Source organism: Miscanthus floridulus, chromosome 6 (genome assembly GCF_019320115.1).
Source record: "Miscanthus floridulus cultivar M001 chromosome 6, ASM1932011v1, whole genome shotgun sequence".
NCBI classification, from domain to species: Eukaryota; Viridiplantae; Streptophyta; class Magnoliopsida; order Poales; family Poaceae; genus Miscanthus; species Miscanthus floridulus.
The window spans coordinates 94,073,538-94,081,210 of record NC_089585.1 but is presented as its reverse complement, the minus strand read 5'-3'; the positions used below and the strand labels follow the sequence as shown (position 1 = coordinate 94,081,210).

At 46.2% G+C, this 7,673-nt stretch overlaps 1 pseudogene; it reads left to right on the top strand.

Moving 5' to 3' along the window:
- Window positions 1–2,938: 2,938 nt before the first annotated feature.
- On the top strand, window positions 2,939–5,515 carry LOC136458666 (putative receptor protein kinase ZmPK1; annotated as a pseudogene).
- The last annotated feature ends 2,158 nt before the right edge of the window (window positions 5,516–7,673 follow it).

Genomic DNA, 7,673 nt, shown 5'->3' with positions numbered 1-7,673 from the left:
AGAGATAAAGCACCCTTTTTCAAAATGCCTTGGTCTACATTTGTCTAACCACCAGACCCTAACATCCTCTGATCTCTACACAGGAACATCAACGCAGTGTGGTAATCGCTTCTTCACCGCATTACTTAATGATGAAGCACTGACCTCAACACCAGCTGTAATCACGCAATGAGCCTAATCGTCTCTACGCAGCGTAGTATCTCAATATTACCTATATCATACATCTACCCATGTATGTTTCCGTAGTGATATCCTATGCCTATGCAGTTCTATCTGTTCAACCCTAGAAACACTACTTCTCTCTCCCCGCACTTCTCTGGACCATGCACGTATGTATAATATGCACAACTTCCAACTGTGTAAACATCAGTGTAGCCTAATCATCGACTTTGTCACTGTATGAACCATCAGACTTCCTGCACTCGAGCGCAGGAACGTGCGTTTTTGCACTAGTACATATGTACACACTACACCTATGAGAACGTCCAAGAGACTGCACTGGACTGGCAAACCTCAAATACTAATTTGGTGTTATAATATTGGTGTCCTCTTATATAAAAGTCGGCCAAACTTTTAAAAATAACGTATGATAACTCTAGAAATTAGACTTAGTTAAAGACGAAGAGAGAACTACTCCCTTCGTCCCTAAATAATTATCATTTTCGCTTATCAAGACAAACAACTTTGACTAATTTTATAAAAAATATTAATGTTTATGGTACATAATTAATATCGTTAGATAGATCGTTGTATTTATTTTTTATAATAAATTTATTTAGAGAAACAAATATTATTAATATTTTCTACAAATCAATCAAATTTATCAGCACTCAAACCGGACAGAGGGAGTAACTTCTTACGGTAGAAATAGTTGACGTCAACCTAGCTACGGCAGCCTCTCAGTCTTTGTTGTCATGCATGCCATCGTCCACTTGTTCCAATCAAGTGTACTTATAGAAATTACGTTCTCATGCGACTTTCTGACGACTACCTTGGAGACACGTGGGCACGTGGCAAATGCCCGATTATTTACATGTAACAGTGATACGATGCATGCGCACAATGCATAAAAGATGGAACTACCTAGTATGTACGTATTGATCAGCTGGATGCCTAGGATGGCCAATCAATTGATGATGTTCTATCGTCCGAATACCCCTGACCCCATACACTAATTCGTGTTGCAAATTACACTTTTTTATTTGAAAAAATCAGACAGATTTTTTCGCCCGCCTGTTGCGCGTCTGATAGACAATTATTATTGGACGCAAGCCTTGTTCGCTTGAACTTATCAGCCTAGAGTGTTTTTCAATCACAATAAATCAGCTTCAGTTGACATCTAAGTTGCAGAAACCATCAGCCGAACAGCTTCAAATATATATGAATCCTAACGTACACTCCACCACACTTGTAGTAGTATGGTCTAACTGCTGGTTGAAAAACAAATGTTATTTGGTGTACGTATTCAAGGTTAGCTTATTATATAGGAGTAGTACTCATATATAGAAGTATGTGATTGCATACCGAGTCTAATCGCTAATCCTAGCTTATCCTAATCGATCGAAGGCGTCAAGCTTGTTTGTTTCCTTCAAAAAACTTTGCGAGTCGATTCGCATGCTGAGTCGCGGTCAAGCTTGGTATATACATCGCGTGGAAATGTTTTTGTTCAAGGTCGACGGCGGCGTTACCATCTTTAGAATATAGCGAAGTTAGGGGAAATAAAATTAAGGACACGAGACAATATTTCATGGAGTCTGCAAGCATTAGGCCAATTGGCAGAATATGGACAACATAGATACCGTGAAAGAAGTGGCAGTATGGAGACCAAGTTGAAATGTGTCTTGATCTGCTTTATTTTGATGAGTGATTGACATATGTGTTTTGAGAGGTTTGGAGTCATGAATGTTAAAACCAATGATGATCCGTGACGCTCTACCTTGGCCACAAAGCCACCTTTACAACTTGTGGGCCTTCTAAACTCATTGAGGTTTACAATCTCTACCCTAACCACATCTTCACCATTGGTGTGGATGGCCCTGCTTAGCCTGTCAGCGATAAACAATGGATCACGGTCCTATTTGATCCAACAAAGCTAGTTAGCTGCAAAAAATTAGCTAAGACTTTGTTTGAATCCTCAGTTAATACTCTAGCACTAGCTTGTGTCTTACCTAGCACCTAACAATTAGCTGCTAGCTAGTTTTTCATGCAGCTAACACAACCAATTGTTAGCTGGGGGGGGGGTTAAGCAATCAGGGCCTAAAATTCATGAAGATGTTAACCATTTGATAGCATTGGAGCTATAAACAGTACTACCACAAATCATTACAGTTCTATTAATACTGACGGTGAAAACGTATAACAGAATTGGCACTGAAAATGATTTTCATCACCGGCTCATGACTTACAACCAGGGGTGAAAACTAGGCTAATTTATAGTGCCGGTTCTAGCCACGTGCCAACAGTGAAAACCGGAGCCAAGTATATTAATTCCCAACCCAACACTCTCTCTCTCGCCGTTCTCTCTCGACCACACCCGGTGTTCTCTCTCTCCCACCACCACAAGCATGCCCCGCATGTATGTATAAGGACTAAGGACACCGAACAACTTGGCAAGCATGCCTAATTCCATTGATCTATCAACGGCGATCTGTGGACCACATTTTTGTTCATTTATTACCTATATAGTGTGTCACTTGCTTCTGTATATCCCAGTCACTTTCATCGTCAACTAATCAAAGTTTCAATTCCCTGGAATCGATGTAGTCGATCTACGTTAACTATACGTCTATACGGCATACGGTACACGATGTAGTAAGACCAAGGTAACCTTCGAGATCGACCGGGATCTCGGCCGGATGCGTGCGTTCATACTGGTGGAGCCAGAGCTATATCTGGAGATAGCTAGCTAGTACTGACCCCCATGAACGCAGGCAAACCTTGTGGTTCTGTGTGCATGACTGCATGGGCAGATCAGTGGCCATTCACCTAGCTAGCACGCTCCGGTTTGCAGTCTCCATTAGTGCAAAAGCGCAACATCGTGGAACACGATCGATGCCAGGATATGGAACCTGTCTGGCCTTCGTCTTGCTGCTCGCCGTCGTGCCGTGTCCGTCATCGTCGTCGTCAGCGCCAGAGCCAGCACAGCACACGCTGGGCACCGGCTCCTCTCTGTCGGTGGAAGACCACTGGCGGCCGTTCCTGACTTCCCCCGACGGCACTTTCTCCTGCGGCTTCCAGGACGCCGGCGAGAACGCCTTCTCCTTCTCCGTCAGGTACACCGACGCAGCGGAGAAGACTGCCATCTGGACGGCGAACCCCGGCGCCCCCGTGAACGGCCGGGGCTCTAGGATCTCGTTCCGCCGCGACGGGGGCCTAGCCCTCGACGACGCCAACGGCAGCACGGTGTGGGAGAGCAAGACGAGTGGCGGCGGGGGCTCCCTGACCATATCCCTCCTCGACACCGGAAACCTCCTCATCTCGGACTCGGACCCGTCAACCGGCGGCCGCACCTTGTGGCAGAGCTTCGATTGGCCGACGGACACACTGGTCCCGTCGCAGCCGCTCACCAAGGACAAGAAGCTGGTCGCGGGCTACTTCAGCCTCTACTACGACAATGACAACGTGCTGCGGCTCCTGTACGACAGCCCCGACATATCGAGCATCTACTGGCCAAATAATCCTATCAACGATCCGTTCCAGAACGGCCGGACAACATACAACAGCTCCAGGATCGGCGTCCTCGACGACAACGGCGTGTTCCTGTCGAGCGACAACCTGGGAGTCCATGCCTCCGACTTCGGCCCCGGCGTCAAGAGGCGGCTGACCATGGATCAGGATGGCAACGTGAGAATCTACAGCATGAACGCGTCCACAGGGGGCTGGGCGGTGACATGGGCGGCGCGGGGGCAGCCGTGCTCCACGCACGGGCTGTGCGGCCAGAACGCGCTCTGCGAGTACCAGCCGAGCCTCAGGTGCTCGTGCCCGCCGGCGTACGAGATGGTGGATCGGCAGGACTGGCGGAAAGGCTGCAAGCCGATGTTCAGGGTCACCAACTGTAGCCAGCCGCCGTCGGCATCGCCGGAGCAGCAGTTTAAATTCCTCAGGTTGCCGCACAGCGACTTCTACGGCTACGATCTGCAGTTCAACCAATCCGTCACGTTCGAGTACTGCAAGAAACTCTGCTTGAAGATGTGCTTGTGCGTCGGCTTCTCCTACAAGCTTGAAGGCCAAGGCGTCTGCTACCCGAAAAGCATTCTGTTCAACGGATTCACGTCTTCAGCCTTCTCTGAGACCATCTACCTGAAAGTTCCTATCGATTTCGACGCATCGGCGCCTCTCGTCACTGCACGGAGCGCCGCAGGCCTTGCCTGCGATCCTAACATTTCCGTGATCGTCCAAAGATCGGAAGGAACATTCAGTAGAACAGGAAACGGGACGAAGTGGCCGTACCTGTTTGCGTTCGCCGGAGTACTGGGAGTTCTTGATATTATCTTCATTGCAACAAGCTGGTGGTTCCTCTCCAGCAAGCAGAGCATACCCAGCTCACTGGAGGCAGGCTACACGATGGTCACGGGCCAGTTCAGGAGGTTCACGTACCGAGAGCTCAAGGACGCGACGGGGAACTTCAAGGAGGAGCTGGGCCGGGGCGGCTCGGGCGTCGTGTACCGCGGCGTGCTCGACAAAGGGAAGGTGGTGGCCGTGAAGAAGCTGACGAACGTGGCGTTGGTGACGAGGAGTTCTGGGCGGAGATGACGGTGATCGAGCGGATCAACCACATGAACCTGGTCCGGATCTGGGGGTTCTGCTCCCAGGGCAAGCATAAGCTGCTGGTGTACGAGTACGTGGAGAACGAGTCGCTGGACAGGCACCTGTTCGACACGGACAGGACGACGCTACCGTGGCGCGAGCGGTACAGGATCGCGCTGGGCACGGCCAGGGGCCTAGCCTACCTTCACCACGAGTGCCTCGAGTGGGTCATCCACTGCGACGTCAAGCCGGAGAACATCCTTCTGACGCGCGAGTTCGACGCCAAGATCGCCGACTTCGGGCTGGCCAAGCTCTCCAAGAGGGACGACGGCGCCGGCGACAGCATGCCGCTCTCTCACATGAGAGGGACGACGGGGTACATGGCGCCGGAGTGGGCGCTCAACGTTCCCATCAACGTCAAGGTAGACGTGTACAGCTACGGTATTGTGCTGCTGGAGATGGTTATGGGGTGCAGGGTGTGTGACCAGACCACGGCGGGCGCGGAGCGCCTGCAGATGCCGCAGATTGCTCAGGCCTTGAGGCAGGTGGTGGCTACCGGCAACGTCGTGCCCTTGGTGGACGGTAGGTTGCAGGGGCAGTTTAATCCTCGGCAGGCGTTGGAAATGGTGCGGATTTCCTTATCGTGTATGGAGGACAGGAGCAACCGTCCGACAATGGACGACGTTGCCAAGGCTCTCACAGCCTGTGACGACGAGGACGAGCATCCAGCATACAGGTAGATATAAGCCATGAGCAAGATAGGCTGTTGCGTTACTGTGTTAGGATCAGGAGATACAATTGTTTTTCTTTTTGACGAAACAGGAGGGGTGATCCCTAATTGCATTCCCGCGGGCGTTCACTGTTTTCAAATCCAATGAACGATTGAACAGTTTCGCAATTTTCTATTTTTGACAAAAAAAAATCACAACTTTCCTTTTTTGAAAAAAGTTACTAAGTTATACACATAACTTTTATGCACAACTTATATTCGTAACTTTGACAATATAACATTTTATACATAAGTTATGTTTCATAATTTTTGTATATCCAAGTTTTAATATAAGTTATAAGTTAATTCGTTTATCTTGTGTTTAATAACTTTTGTGTTTCCATGTTTTGGCATAATTTATAAGTTAATATGTTCATTTGTGTTTAATAACTTTTATACCTATCTTGTGTTTCATAACTTTTGTGTTTTCAAGTTTATACACATAACTTTTATGCACCACTTATTTTCACAACTTGGACAATATGACATTCGATACATAAGTTGTGTTTCATAACCTTTGTGTTTCCAAGTTTTGCCATAAGTTACAAGTTATATGTTAATAGTTAATACACATAAATTTCTACTAGAATAAAATTCTTTGAAACATATGCAAGTCGGGTCTAGTTTTGTTCACCTCGTCACGTAGAACACACCCATGCAGACGTAATAAAATAGATACACCGCTCAGAAGTTATAGCAATCCCAAATAAATATTTTGCTTTTTTCTAGTTTGCATCGAGTGATGTCACAGCCAATTGGAAAGTGAGCGGGAGAGAGGTGTGGGCGCATGATGGAGAGTGTGGGATGGGCACATCCGAAATGGGAATGAGTTGGGATTTTTTTCCAGAAAAGAAAACTATTGCATGTTGGGAAATCATTCGCTTGTTTTGTAATAATTACTTCCATGAAGAAGGCAGATGAAGCTGCACTTTGAATGCTTCCAAGATGATTTCAAGCTCTGAATTGTTGGGTACCAGGAGATGAAGACTGAAGCAGCAGTCCAATGCAAAAGGACAATAAAAGAAGAGATGAAGCAGATCTTCCTCAATAAAGTTGGAGCAGAAGACACAATTATAGTCATCCAAGAAAATATTCTTTCTTCTCAGAAGCTACCTGGTACTAACTCTATCTTTGAGAAGCAGCCAAAAGAAAATTTTCCGCTTGTTTTGACAAGCAGAACACCAAAGCCATTAATGACATCTTTGAACCTAACGATGGCCAATAAGATGCTTAAGATTGGTTAGAAGAGAAAACTGAGGAGCCCCAGATATAAGTCCAACTGTCATTTGATGACTGTAACTAAAAATTCTAAAAGTTAGAAATAAGCTCTAAAAACTTATTGTAAGCTTCGGTAGTTAGAGGCAAATGAAACAGATTCTAGGGTAAAGGTATAGAGATCATAGCCTGGGAAAAGGAGTACAGTTCTGGGAAATGCTGACTCAAAATGTTACCTCTCCAATGATCATGCCACAGAAGACATGTGGCCCCATCTCTGATTGAAATCATAACAATGCCTTTGAATTGACTCAGGAGTTTTAAAATATCACACCACCAAAAAGACCCCATTGACGACATTCTAAGATGGGTAGTCTATGGGTAGTCTATTGCCAGAATAGTGCTTACTCCACACAAGCTGCACCCAGGGAACATTTTCCTTGTAAAATTTATGGAAATTCTTAAGCAAAAGCCATTCATTATGAATACTAAGATTGATGGCCCCCAACCCCACCTTCAGCTTTGGGTAAACAAACCAGAGGTCAACCAGCTTTTGGTGGCTTCATATTGTTTACATCTAAGCCTCTCCATAAGCAGTGTTTGTGAAATTTATCTATTTGCTTAATCACTATCTTAGGGAGTAAAAAGGTACACATGGCAAAGGTTGAAAGGGTAGATAACATTTGTCATTTCCAATCTTCTAGTCTCAGATAAAAAAAGATGAGAAGGTAGTCAGCCTTCTTTCACATTTAGACACCAGGGGCCAAAAATTAGCTACCGAAGGTTTGGTAGTACTCAAAAGAAGGTCCAAATAGGTAAAAGGAAGAGAACCTTTTAAGCAATCGAGGGCATTAGCTAGCAGTTCTAGTTTATCATCAGAAACATTAATGGGCAATATCAAAGATTTGTCAGAGGCAACCCTGAGGCCTGAAGAATCAGCAAG